The sequence below is a fragment of the Bos indicus x Bos taurus genome, chromosome 5, assembly GCF_003369695.1.
Source record: "Bos indicus x Bos taurus breed Angus x Brahman F1 hybrid chromosome 5, Bos_hybrid_MaternalHap_v2.0, whole genome shotgun sequence".
NCBI lineage: Eukaryota > Metazoa > Chordata > Mammalia > Artiodactyla > Bovidae > Bos > Bos indicus x Bos taurus.
In genome coordinates, this window is record NC_040080.1 from 47,814,455 (window position 1) to 47,828,748 (window position 14,294).

General features: G+C 49.0%; 1 protein-coding gene across 1 annotated transcript in view; it reads left to right on the top strand.

Annotated features, from left to right (window-relative positions):
* Positions 1-1,250: 1,250 nt before the first annotated feature.
* The window catches only part of LARGE1 (LARGE xylosyl- and glucuronyltransferase 1), a 609,285-nt gene continuing 596,241 nt past the window's right edge, over positions 1,251-14,294 (top strand). Inside the window, exon 1 of the mRNA XM_027541848.1 lies at positions 1,251-1,635. The gene's annotated coding sequence lies outside the window, so the exon portion shown is untranslated. The remainder of the gene's footprint in view (positions 1,636-14,294) is intronic.

Genomic DNA, 14,294 nt, shown 5'->3' on the forward strand with positions numbered 1-14,294 from the left:
CGTAGCTCCAAATGATGCTGTCAAAGCCCTTCAACGTGGCTTCTCGCAGCCTCAGCCTGTCCCATATCCTGCCCACCTTCGAGAGGAGCGGCGACCCGAGTAAAAGTGGAGGCGGGGAAACTTCCTACTTTCCACGACGGCTGCTTTGTATAAGCAGGCGTGGACAGGCTGCACGGCCTTGCGAGCTTGCAACACGAGTGTCTACGGCAGCAGCTGCGGACCCGTCCCGCTTCCCTTCCCCCTCTTTCCGCGAGGCTCGCCAAGCCCGAGGCGGCCGGGAGCGGCCCGGCTGGGGAGGGAGAAGGGCGGGGAGCTCCCAGCTTGCACCCTTTCATCTCGGCCCGGGCCAGAATCCCGGCTCCGGGTGTTGCTTCCGCCTGCGTGCGAGAGAGCAGAAGAAGTAGAAGGGAGGAGCCTCGCCCGGGGGCGGAGCCTAGGCGGGGGGCGGCCGCTAGGTCCGTGAGGCTGAGGCGCCTGCAATTGGCCGGTCCCGCCGTCACGGGGTGGAGGCGGGCGCCGAGGCGGGCACTGGCCCCGCCCCCGCTCGGAGCCCGGCCGGGGCTCGCGGTCCCCCCCAGCTGCACAGACATGACACAGACACACAGTCACTGCAGCTGCTGAGCGAGCCCGGCGCCCTGGGCACGCGGCGGCGGGGCCAGCCCGGACCCCGGACCCCAACGCTCGCCCGTCCGCACCCCCGCCGAGCCCCGCGCGGCGGCCCCCGCCTGGTCCGGCGCGCGAGGCGGGGATCGCGCGCCGGCTCCGGCCAGCGGCGCCCGGCTGCCTGCGGCGGCTGCAGCGACCGCCCAGCTCCGAGTGCCGGGCGCTCGGGGAAGCCGGCGCGTTTCGGAGGCGGCGGCGGCGGCCGAGGCCGGCGAGCGCTCCCGGAGGCAGCGGGGCCGCCCGCCTCGGCTCCCCGCACCCACTGCTCTGCGCCCCGCCTCCGCTCCGGTGACCTTCCCGGGGCGCCTCCCCCGGCCCCGCGCCCCCGGCCCCGCGCCCCAGGCCGGGGCGAGGCCCTCTCCAGCGTCTCCTTACCGCGGAGCCGCGGGCGGGCGGCGCAGGCCCGGGGGGAGGGGGCGCCGCGGCCGGTTGCAGCCCCCTAGCCGCTGCGCTCTCGGTGCCCGGCCCGGCCGGACTGCCGCCGCTCCGCCGCCGCGCGGGAGCCCGGGCGCCCGAAGCTGGGGGCGCGGTTGCCGGGCAGGGAGCGGGCAGGCCCTGCCCTGAAGGGGCGAAGCGGCTCCGGGGAGCGCGGGAGGTGGAGCCGGCCCCGGCGGCCGCCCCGCGTCTCTCCCCAGCGCCACCTCCCCGGACCCCAGTCCGAGGCAGACCCAGGCCCCATCCCATGCGGGGCGCCCCCGGCTCGGAAGAGTCCGGGGGGCAGGGAGCAGCTCCAGGCAGCAGTGCCCAAGGGAGAGGAAGAAGAAACGGTGCTCAGCTCGAGCGGCCCGGACCCTCCCCGCCGCCTTCCGAGGCGGGGGCTGCCCCGAAGTCTGCGCTTGGCACCGACGCTCGGACTCGGGCAGCGCCTGCTGGGACCCCGACCCGGAACCCCTGCGCCTCGTAGGCGGCGGCGCCGCCGCGCCACCCGGCTCTTCCGCGGTCTCCCTCTGCCCAGCGGCAGTCACGGCCAAGGTAGGAACCCCGGGAGTGCGAGAGAGCCAGCGCGGGGCTCCCTGGTGAGCGGCGCCGGACAAGTTCTCCCGACCTGTGGCTGGTACTCCCTGTACTCAGGATGCCGGGGAAGAGGGAGGGAGTGAGGGAACACCCTCTGCCGCCTGGGCCCAGAGCCCTGGAGAGGCTGGAGTGAGAAGTCGCCGAGTTTCTGGAGTCCTGCTGGACTCGTCCCCGGGCCTGCCCTCCTCCTAGGCTCTCGGGCTGCTAACTGGAAGCAAGGAGGAATTTCCCGTTAACACCAGGAGGTGTTATCCACTCACCCTTTCCCATGCTGCTTGTTAGCTGTGAGCATCTGTGCTTTAGGGGAACCTGCTGTATTTGAAGCTGTCCCTTTGGGCGATCCCCACCAGCCTTTCCAGGCGTGATGCTGTGAAGAACTTTCTTTGCTCCATGTTGCAGAGTCGAGGCCAATTTGGGGTGAGAGCCACAGATTGCGAGTCCCTCGATTGGACAGTGCGATTTCGGTGACAGTGGTAGCTGGAGGCAGGAAACCCCATCAGTATCACCCCTATTAGACAAACCTGCTTGTGAGGGGTAGTCTCTAGGTAGCGATCCAGTCTTGTGAAAGTCATTGTTTCTGAAGGGTGGAATGACTCCAAAGTTTGTGCATTCTTAAGTTGTTTTGCTTACTGCCTTAGCACCTTCTTTGAAATTTTCCTCTTAAGGAACCTCAGTCCCCTCAAGCCTACCCTTGCCTGTTTGAAATTTACTGAACCCTTGAGCTTTCCTTGGAACGATCTGATTTTAAATGGGTCACCTAGGAGGGAGCAGATTGTCTCTCCTGCCCTGAATATGTCCCCCCGGGTGACCCTGTTAATGGGGATGGATTTTTTTTTTTTTTTTTTTTTTTTTTTGTCCCTGAGCTGATGTACCTCAGTTGAGCAGGTTTTTGCCCATTTCTGAATCTGTGAATTTTGTCACTCAGTCATTAAAATGAACCCCCGAGGGAGCAGGATAGCAGCTTACACTCTGCTTGAATGTCACAGGAAGTTTTCCAGGGTCTTATGTAAGTGCCCCCAGAGTGGGCTCTGGTGCCAGCTTCCTTCCTGGGTGGGAGTGGGACTGGGGAAGGGGCACCAGGTGGGCATTCGTCTTCCCTAAAGGCAAGTGCCAGCCCTCTTCGACACAGGTGAAAACCCAAAGTGCTTATTCACTCCCTGCCGGCAGTCACTTCAGGTTAATTTTCCTCCTCACCTCTCTTGCCTCCTTCCCACCTCAGGAGTCAGCTTTGATAGACTTAAGATAAAGGAAGATTCTAAATTGGGAAAGGAACACGTGGAGGTTTCTTCTCTCATCCCTCACAAATGGGTGACATGAATGAATTACTCACGGGCATGGAGAGTCCTTGCTGAGGACTAAAAAAAAAAACAAAACTGGCTTGAAGGTTTCACACGTCTTTTAGTGTACCTTTATTTTTCAAGAGTACTTTACACTTTAGTGAAAATTGCTTGCGGAGAACACACATTTATCGAGCCTGGCCCTATTAATTCCATCCCGGGAAGAAAACTAAATGGAACAGAGAGGCAAAATCGTCAAGGTTTAGCTCTTAGTGGGTTTTTGAGAATGGTAGGGAAAGGAAATAAATCTCCCTAGTGGTTTTAAAAGAAAATACGGTATCACTCTGGGATAAGTGGATGTTGCTAGCAAGTATGGCTAACACTGAATGAAGTGTGCTGGGTTGGGGGTTAACTTTTTGGCGTGGGATAATGCAGATTCCTTTGCCTTTTTAAAACATAACTTAGAAGGGCCTCCATAATGAAATGCAAGGTTTTTCCATATCATTGCAGGTCCCAGGAGTGCTTCCACCTCTTGGGAAGGAAGCGAAGGTTTCCTGTGGTTCTGGGATCCTGAGTCCTGCTTGAAAGTTGATGCAGGAGTGCCTCCATCCTTCCGCTTTGTACAGTGGCAGGACACTAGGGGGGACTAGTTTTCTATTCCATCACCGATGAAGAAAACACCAGGACCTGTGTTACAAAAGGCTGTGGTTTATCTTGAAAGCTCAGGAATCCAAGTTTTTGGTACCCAGTACATGCTTGCACTAATGAGTGGATTCTGAATGCTTAAGCAGTAGGCCTGCTTACATCTAAAGTGTCATTTGGGCAATGACAGGTGATCTACAAAGTACTGTGTGAGACTCTGAAAAGACTCGGTGATAATCTAAGTACATGAGGGCTATAAGTTTTGGGGAGACAGAACCTCCTGCAAACTCTCTCCTTGGGCATTAGATGATGGTCTCATTTCCCTGGGGGTTTGTAATCTTAACACCCCCTTTTGGTTTTTTGAGCTGTACATCTCCTGCTGTCTTCATAAAAACATGCCACCTCCATTCTAGTTGGTGCCTAAATTGACTCCATTAAGCTTAAAGTTTCTCACTGCCATTCCCTTAAAAGTACATGCCTGTATTTATACAGATGTAACAACTGTTGGCAGTGTGGCTGTGCGCTCATCTCAGGTGCTCTCTGTGCACTTTTAACAGTATTAAATCATTAGTGTCTAGGTGTTATGCAGCAAAAATGGAAGATAATTCTATTTCAGCTGAAGAACAAAGCTGCCTGGCCCAGGCTTACCCACTGTGGCCAAGTCTTATCAAAACTGACTCCAGAGATGGGCAGACAGGAAAGGTTGGAGAAAGAGTCCAAGAAGAGACTGCCCAGCTTGGAATACTGGCACAAAGAGAGGCAGATGTTGCCAAGATTTAGGAGTTACTGGAGTCTTAAAGACCCAGCACAGCATCAAGAATCAGACTCAGCCTTTGGGTCTGTGAAGCTGCTGGAGTCATTACATTTCCCAGAATTTTGGAGTCTAGTAGGCTGTATTTGTGATCCTTTACCCATATGTATAGTGCATATTTAAGTAGTTTGAGGAGAGCTACTGATGGGACCTAGGGGAAATGGTCAGCATAAAACTATTTCTGCTATCAAAGGCTTTGTAGATTGATTCTCCTAAGCACAGTATAGCCAGGGGGTAAGAGATTAGAACAGGAAAATAGAAAACTGGTCTTGGGGAAGGTGTGTCCTGTAATCTTAAGATATGAATTAAGTCTTGTGACTTTCAAGGAAGCCACGTGGCAGAGGTTGAGTAAGAAATTGACGCATGATTTGGGCCTCCTTTAGGGTCCAAGAATAAGGTGAAGGTGTGTTTGCAGCCAGGGATTCTCAGAGTGGGTGCACACAGGGTCATGGATGTAAGACTTAGGGGACTAAGAACTCCAGGTCACCCCCTCACCCCCAGCCCTTGACACCCTTGGTGATTCAGCCACCTCACAAGATCTGCTAGTGTTGATGAGGCTTTGAACCTCTGCTCCAGAGCATTTGACAGTGAGAGGCACTCAGGTCCTCTGTTCCTTCCTGACCCTACTGACATTTGGCGAGCAGGAGGCAGCAGCCAGTAAAGCTAAGGCTCGGAAGTGAAAGTCACTAAGTTGTGTCCAACTCCTTGCAACCCCATGGGCTGTAGCCTGCCAGGCTCCTCTATCCATGGAATTCTCCAGGCAAGAATACTGGAGTGGGTAGCCATTCCTTTCCCCAGGGGATCTTCTTGAGTGTATTCCAGGAGGCTTTTCTTCTTTTAACTTAGCAGATGATAACGGAACATCTGTCATGTGACAGATGCCATGCTCTGTGTGGAGGCTCCTGAGGGCCCATGATTAGTTTATAGTCTTCTGGGGGCAGGCAGACATTGAACCACTACAATGAGGTATTCTAGAGTACAGGTTTGTTTGAAGAATGAGCTTGAGTTTGCCAGGATAGTAGAATGGGAGGGAATGCCAGGCAGAAAGAACAGCATGGAAACCTTAAAATATGTAGTGTGAATGGAGAACAGTCAGTAGTGTGGCTGGAAGATAGGATGTTCTGGAAGAGGAAAGCTTGGTGTTACTTAGCAGGGAAATAATTTAACAGGATTCCTAGTTTCATGCTCTGTGTATTCAAGCTGTGGCAAGAATGATTGCTGGATAAGGTCCAAGAGTACCAGTTGATTATCCCACATTGTTATTAAAAGCAGAAAAGGACATTTTCTTTTTTTGTTCTTTATCCTACATGTAGCATTTTGCCTGTTTGTTGTTTTTTTTTAATAAACTATTAGCAATACAAATAAAGAAAAGGTCCCTTATCAACCATAAGTCTGTCCTCCTGTGTACATGAATTACATCTGCGCCTTTCATTAGGTGATTATGCAGCAGTGGGAGAAATGACAGTGTTACTTGACAAATGATACAGTGAGGGGGAAAATTCTTCCCTATGAGAGCAAATTCCATTTTGTCAGATTTGCTTCTGGGTAGAGTTATGGCTGCATTTAACCCTCAAAAAGCGTCTTGTGTTTGGATTGTCTCAGTTGTGGCCTCAACTTTCTTTGCTGTTGGAAAAGGAAGAGTTTTGTAGTATTGAGGATGGGCGTGCGTGTGCCCATGACTGTTTTGTGGGATGAAAACTTGAAGTGAGGAACAGAGGCATCCGTCTTCCTTGATGGCACTAGTGGTAAAGAACCCTCCTGCCAATGCAGGAGATGTAAGAAATGTGGGTTTGATCCCTGGGTTGGGAAGATCCCCTGGAGAAGGACATGGCAACCCACTCCTGGATTCTTGCCTGGAGAATCCCATGGACAAAGGAGCCTGGTCAGCTACAGTCCATGGGGTTGCAAAGAGTTGGACGTGACTGAAGCGACTTGGCACACACATACACACTGGCCAGAGGATATTAGAGAGAACGGAAAACCACAGTTGCAGTAGTGATCCCCAGGGTCAAATATATTTAGTTTTCCCAAAACAGTAGTCAGGATGAAAGTGAAAGTAGATGTCTCTCTCTCTCTCTCTGTGTATATGTTGTCTCTGTCATCCTTCCCTGAGTTCAATTGAGTTGACTGGGAGGCAGCAGAGTTTAGGTAAAATCTGGAGATCTGGGTTCACATCTTGCTTCAACTTATGCTGATTTGCACTTCCTGGCAAATAGATGGGAAAGCAATGGAAACAGTGAGAGACTTTATTTTCGTGGGCTCTAAAATCACTGCAGATGGTGACGGCAGTCTGAAATTAAAGGATGCTTGCTCCTTGGAAGAAAGGCTGTGCCCAACCTAGACAGCGTATCAAAAAGCAGAGACATTGCTTTGCTGACACAGGTCTGTCTAGTCAAAGCTATGGTTTTTCCAGTGGTCATGTATAGATGTGAGAGTTAGACTATAAACAAAGCTGAGCGCTGAAGAATTGATGCTTCTAAACTGTGGTGTTGGAGAGGACTCTTGAGAGTCCCTTGGACTGCAAGGAGATCCAATCAGTCCATCCTAAAGGCGATCAGTCCTGAATATTCATTGGAAGGACTGATGCTGAAGTTGAAACTTCAGTACTTTGGTCACGTGATGTGAAGAACTGACTCATTGGAAAAGATCCTGATGCTGGGAAAGATTGACGGCAGGAGGAGAGGGGGTCGACAAAGGATAAGATGGTTGGATGGTATCACTGACTCGATGGACTTGAATTTGAGCAAGCTCTGGGAGTTGGTTGTGGACCAGGGAAGCCTGGTGTGCTGCAGTCCATGGGGTTGCAAAGAGTCAGACACGACTGAGTGACTGAACTGAACTGATGCTGACTTACTGTGTGACCTTAGACTGTGTATTGACATCTCCGGGTGGCTTCGGGTGCTGTCTCCATACTTCATTGAGTTTTTTGTCTTGTAACTAGGAATGCAGAGGCCAGAGGAAGGGTTTGTCTAAGTTAGTGGCAAAGCCCAGAGTACTTAGGTTTTCTAGTTTTCTAGCTCTAAAATGGGAAGAGACCTGACCAGTTCAAAGGTGTACTGTACCTTGAATTATCAAACCACTGCAAGCATACGGTGATGAAGAAAAGAACCACAAAACCTTTGCTGTGTTGATTTTAGATTCCATAGAATTGTAGATTGCAATAGAATTTCTCTGATATGTTAGGCCATTGATATGCATCTGGGCTTGCTTGCTAAGTTCTGTATTATGGAAACCAGTGGGTTTGGAAGTATTATCTATTCTTTGAGAACTACATGATGATGATGCACTTTGTGATAAAAGCGATGCTGAAAATTGTAATTGTTTCCAAATTAAGTAGATAAAAGCTGAGTTGACCCTGTGGCATTTTGCAAAGCCTGGACTCTAACAGGGAAAGGGGAACCTTCTCATTTCGCCTGGGAGATTACCTTGTAGGGGAGATGTGGGGTGAGTGTGAAGGGAGGAATTTTGGGAAGAAAAACAGATGCAGAAAAGCAATTGTGTCGAAGTAGAAGTCAGGAAAATTGCAAACCAACTTAACTTTAAGCCTTCAAATTTGTGTTGCTAGAAAGAAGTTTCCTCACCACTCTGGCTCTGATGCTCTCCTGGGTAGAAAGGGCTGTGCTTATTGGAAAGAGGAGATTAGAAGTAAGTGCAATTGTAAATATAAGGTTTGTGGCATTATTATTTCAATATTGAAGCTAAGTGGCCTATTTTAGGAGAATTGGGAGAATTTTTTTCAATCTTTAACTGTTTATTTTGTAATTGTAGCTAAGCATAGGAATGCCCTGTTTTAGGAGAATTTGGCTTATAAATCTGATTTTTAGAAGCAAATAATTCAAAGGAAGTAATTAGGGTACAAAAGTATTTTTATTTTACAAAAATGATTCATAGCAAAGCTTTTTGTAATAGTTCCTTTATTGTATTTCAGGTTATTTGAGTAACACAATCATGATGGACACTTTTGAGAGCCTTGCCTATTATAGGAAAACCAAGGATTTTTCAAATATAAACTTTTCAAGGAATAGAACTATCATAACCCCCAGCAATCCCACTACTGGGCATATACCTTGAGAAAACCATAGTTGAAAGAGATACATGTATCTCAGTGTTCATTGTAGCACTTTTTACAATAGCTAGGACATGGAAGCAACCTAGATGTCCATCAACAGATGAATGGATACAGAAATTGTGGTACACATTTACAATGAAATATTACTCAGCTATAAAAAACATATTCAAGTCAGTCCTAATGCGATACATGAACCTAGAGCCTATTATACAAGTAAAGTAAAACAGAAAGACAAATATTGTATATTAATGCATGCATATGGAATCTAGAAAGATGGCGCTGATGAACCCATTTGCAGGGCAGTAATGGAGATGCAGACATAGAGAACAGACTTGTGGGCACAATGGGGGAAGAAGAGAATGGGACGAATTGAGAGAATAGCATGGTAACATATACATTACCATATGTAAAATAGATAGCAAATGTGAATTTGCTGTATAACACAGGGAGCTCAGGGCTTCCCTGGTGGCTCAGATGGTAAAGAAGCCACCTGCAGTGTGGGAGGCCTGGGTTCAATTCCTGGGTTGGGAAGATACCCTGGAGGAGGGCATGTCATCCCACTCCACTATTCTTGCCTGGAAAATCCCCATGTACAGAGAAGCCTGACCCGTGACAGTCCATGGGGTCGCAAAGAGTTTGACATGACTGAGTGCCTAAGCACAGCACAGGGAGCTCAACTCATATCTATAACAACCTAGAGGGGTGGAATGGGGTGGGAGATGGGGAGGGGGGTTCAGGAGGGAGGGGACATACGTATACCTGTGGCTGATTCGTGTTGATGTGTGGCAGAGGCCAACACAATATTGTAGAGCAAGTGTCCTCCAATAATTGTATTTTGTTCCCTACTTCTCAGTATTGTACAGGTATAACCTTTGGTGATTATAGTTAACTCAAAACAAAACAAAACACCTACTTCAGTATTCTAACAAATAATACCAGCTTCTCCTGCCAAGGAGCCTAATATTGAACTGTGTTACGGAAAAGAAGTAGTTGCATAAACTTTGTAACCACTGACTGCATAGTGTTACTTTGCTTGCTTACCTACTGGGGCCAGTTTGTCAGTTTAACCACCATTCCTCCTGGCGATTTCAGTCATAACTTCCTAACTATCCATCTGCATGAGTTCCTCAACCACCCTCATGTTCTATGTCTTAGGACATACCAGGAACAGAAGTGGTTTAAAAAGTAAATTGAGTTAGAGTTTCCAGGCTTCTGAGTTTTCCTAGTTGGAGAGACATGGAATTAATTTTGTTCCACCGAAGTATACAGTTGAGGCGATATGCATGAGACATTTACAAAAAAATCGAAATCGTGCTCACTTGCTGGCTCCTTTTTCCCTGCCCTGAAATATCTAGGGCTTTTGGGTTTGGGTTTTTTTTTCCTTTATCTCTTGTGAAAGTTTCCAAAAAAGAATTGGTTCTAGGAATGAAAGAAAATGGAAGGCGTTTAAGGCTCCAGAGGTAATTTTGGGCAACCTGGAGTGGTAGATAATCACAGGCTGGGGTGAGAATGGGATGTGCAGTCTCACCCATAATTTTAGCTTCTCGTGTCACATTATGGGGCCATGCTTTGGATGGGCAGCAAACGCAGATGGAGATGGAACCTGGGCTACTGGATGGAGCCTGCCCTTAACAGAGCCCTTTATTTTGACATCCCCAGGCCAATTGGAAAGAAAGGACTTTCGCTGATCTTTCTCATGCTAAATGGTAGCCTGAGAATTTAGGGGGATTTCATTCTTACTCTTCTTTTTTTTTTTTTTTTTAAATTCAGTAGCCAATCATGGACTCTTTAGTGTTACTCTGTGGTTAGGGACTGCCTTGATGCATTAGACACATGTTTGTTATTATTGAGGTTAACATTTTTGTGGCTAACTGGGAACCATCCCCTCCTGCTTTTGTTTCCAGAACAGTTGCATAGATCTTTAATCTGCCAACACTATTTGTGTACCAGCCTCCTTGACTGATGCCAGCTCTCCTCCGGGAAGGGAATGGTATTTCGTGGCTGCTTGAGGAGCCAAAACAGGCGCAGGCTGAGTGATTCACAGGGTGGGGCTTCTCTCGCCTACAAGCATGGCGCCTGTCACTTAGTGGGTCTGCAGTGAATAAACAGTTGTGTCCACACAGCATGATTTGCTGGCAGAGTTGTGTTTCCAGCTTCAGAGTCGGGTGATGGGGAGAGATAGCTGAGTGGATACTGGTGGACTCACAGACATGGGCTTCTTGAGGTCTCTGCCCAATGCTGTTATCTTAAAAATGCGAGGGACATTTCAGATCAGCGAAATGAATTCTCTTAGGGGTTCATTGTTGTGGTTCAGACATTGATGACTTTGTAAAAAGGCAGGAGAAATAGGATCCTGGAATGCAGCGTGTGTCTCCTTTCCTCTGGGTTTCTAAGGACTGTGACTTCTCTGGCCTGGGAGGAGTGGACAGGCTCTGATGCTGATTCACATGTGCATGTCAGGTTGCCTTGAAAAGCATCTTAAATACAGCACACCTTTGGATGGATGGTGGATGATGACCTTTCTGTTGATGAATGTGGAGGGACTTAGATGTGGATGTGGCCAGGGCTCCCGCATTTGGAGGATGAAATGGACCTGAGTAAACAGAGGGGGGACTCAGGTGCTAAACATCCAGTAGGAAGGACTTTCTTTGCCATCTTGGCATCTTCTCCCCCTTCTCTGTTGGCATAATTCCTTCCTGCCCAGGCTTGGCAGTACCTTGTAAGTACTCACGGATTCCTTCTTGGTGGACATCTGAGCTGCAGTGTTGAGACACCGCTGGGGCTGCAGCTGACCCTTGAGCCCACTTGACCTTCATTTCACGGTCGGGAAACTAAGGCTGGGGAGGTCAAGAGAATGGTCCAGAAGGGAGGCAGGAGAGGACCCTGGCTTCCTGACCATCTCGTGCAACCTGAGGCTCTCCCTCTTCATATCCCCTACCTTCTGGGTGTCTGCCCTCTGCCCTTTCCTCCAGCACACTCAGCTCCAGTTTTTTCCACGCCCACATTTCTTGTGTGCTGCTTTTGTGCCAGCCACTCTTCCATTTGTTCATTTTATGTCACTTCATCCTTAACAATCACCCTATGAGGTAAGTGGTCTTACTCTCCCATTTTCCAGTTGTGGAAGCTGAGGTTTGCCCAGATCACACAGTCATGGAGCATGGAGCCAGGATCCAACTCACAGCTGTCCCAACTCCTCTGTCTGCTGTCTCTGTACTGACCTGGCTTCTAATCAGAATTTCTCCTTCCTGCCCACAGGCCCTCTACACTTTCTGTCTCCTTGAGGTCATCAGTCAACATCTTCTTAGCCCGTGTTCATTCATCAGCCACCATTCAGGAAACTCCTGCTTTGTGAGATCTCTGTTTGACGTTAGGAACATGGAAATGAGATCAGGCCTTGCATCCTCTAGTAGCCTTGTCTTGGTGAGGGAGGTCGATGGGATGAAGGCATGGATGGAGGGCAGTGGGCGTGGGGTCTTGGGTAGCATTTTGCTGGAGGGAGTCAGAGAAGGAGAGAGTTTCGATCTGGGTCTTAGTGACTAGGAGCTGGAAGGACAGAGTGAGAGGGGGCATCACCTAAAACACCCCAAAATGTGCTTGTCCTCTTCTCCTTGGCATTGTCAATATCTGTCTGCTTTTCTTATTTTCTTCCTTCTGCGTCATGCCTTGAAGCACTGAGACTGGCTTATACTCCTCCCGCTCCTCTCCTAGCACTTAGGAATCCTTCAAGAAACATTTATTAAATTACATTGAAAGCCTTCTGTCCTTGCCCTCAGGCAACATAGTTGGAGTGATTGGGGAAAAAAAAAATGTGTGAGAAGTTAACAACAGAAGATTCAAATGAATGGTTCAGAGCAGCAGCAGCAACAGTGTGGCAGTGCAGTGAAACGCAGTGGATTATTGGAGCCGAAAGTTGATGGGAAATCAGAAGTGGGAGTTTACTTTAGCTGTTTCAACTCAACTGAGGTAGGATTTGACTTGGGTCCTTGGACACAGGATAATTAAAATTTGAATGGAAGGATTAAACGGAGGTAGAGGGGCCGGCTTAGGCTGATGAATGCACACATAGACATTTTGGGGTTGTGAAGTCAGTCAGCTTGGGTTTCCGTTAGTGAGGAACTGGAGATGAAATTGGCAAGCTAGACGGAGGCTATGGGCTTTTGGAAGGCTTTTGATCGGGAAGATGGTGTATGTACGCAAAGCTCTGTTTTAGGAAGCTGAACCTAGTGGCAATATTGAGGCCAGACTGGAGTGGGGAGAGATGGCAGCTGGGAGGTCACCGAGTAGGCTTTTGTACTATCGGATATGAAGTTCTAAAGGCCACTGGGTTAGAACCAGTCCAGGTGGATGGAAACAGAGGGATGCGTCAGAATTTTCCCCAGGTCCCACTCACTGAAGTCCGAGATGATTTTCACTGCCCAATGGAAAGTAGTCTCATTGGAATGAAGTCTGTTTGTGGCAGTAGCAGCAGTTCTTAGTGGTACTTTCTCCCTTGTCTAGGCTGGGCATGAGGATGGGTTTGGGGTAAAAATGAACCCTTGGACCCTGTCTTATTGGGGGCTTGTTCAAATGAGCTCTTGATGATAGAATAACCCTTTTCCTAGTCTTGGAAAATTTTCCTTTCCTTGTGAGCAGTTCCTAAAGCAGCTCTGGAGGGATGAGTGTGAAATAATTGGAACTCTGACATCTGGGCTCCACATCCACCTTGAAAGTGAAGCTGGGTCGTGCTCCGTGTGACTGGTGGTGTGTCTGCCTGAGGAGGACCCTGCTGTGAGAGATCACAGTACACACTTTTCAGAATTGTGCAATTGGCCATTATGGTTAACAGAATTTTTCAAATAGGATAGTCCAGTTCCTTATAGAGAGTCTTTCTTTTGAATCTTTAAAAAGAATGAGGGCTTTTCTAGAATGTCCTATGTATTTATCCTCACTGACTCACTCTCAGCCACTGGAAAACATCCAACTTTCTTATCAGGAAGCACAAAGCTTGCTGTGAACTGGCCCCTGCCTTTCTCTGCAGTCTCATCTACCCCCACCACCACCCCCCCAGTCCCTAGCTTATTATTTTTCTTCCTTACTGTTTGGTGTGTGTGTGTGTGTGTTAGTTGCTTCAGTCTTGTCCGACTCTGTGACCCTATGGGCTGTAGCCCGCCAGGCTCCACTGTCCATGGGATTCTCTAGGCATGAATACTAGAGTGGCTTGCCATGTCCTTCTCCAGGGGATCTTCCTGACTCAGGAATCAAACCTGCATCTCTTTATGTCTCCTGCATTGGCAGATGGGTTCTTAACCCTTAGTGCCACCTGCGAAGCCCTCAATGTCTTATTTGCCCTCAAACCTACCCAACTGGGCATCTCCCTCTCCTTCTGCCTGATAAGCTCTTTCCCTCTTTATCTGCTTGGGGTACTTCTATTTTTCCTTCAAACCCAGCTCAGGCAGTCTTTCCTTCAAGCTTTTCTTGATACTGGGCACTGAATTGCATCTGTCTTTGCACGGCTTCTCCTGCTGTGCTTTCTGCACTATGTTCCCTGTGCCTCCAGCTGGCTGGCCCGCCCGAGTGTAGGAGCCCTTCAGTATAGACAGCTTCTCACAGCTCTGGTTGTACCATGTGCCTGGACCATGTTTTATACCCAATGAGTGGTGGATGGTGGTGGTGGTGATTTTGGATTTCATTGAATTTTCTGTCCAGGCATAATGGAATACTTTCTAGCTGAACCTGGAGTATTCTGCTGTCCTGCAAGGGGATTCTCAAACCTAAAGAAGGTATACTCCCTTGCCAGTGACCAGATGGTGGTGTGGGTCATCCCTGGGGTCCCTTGATG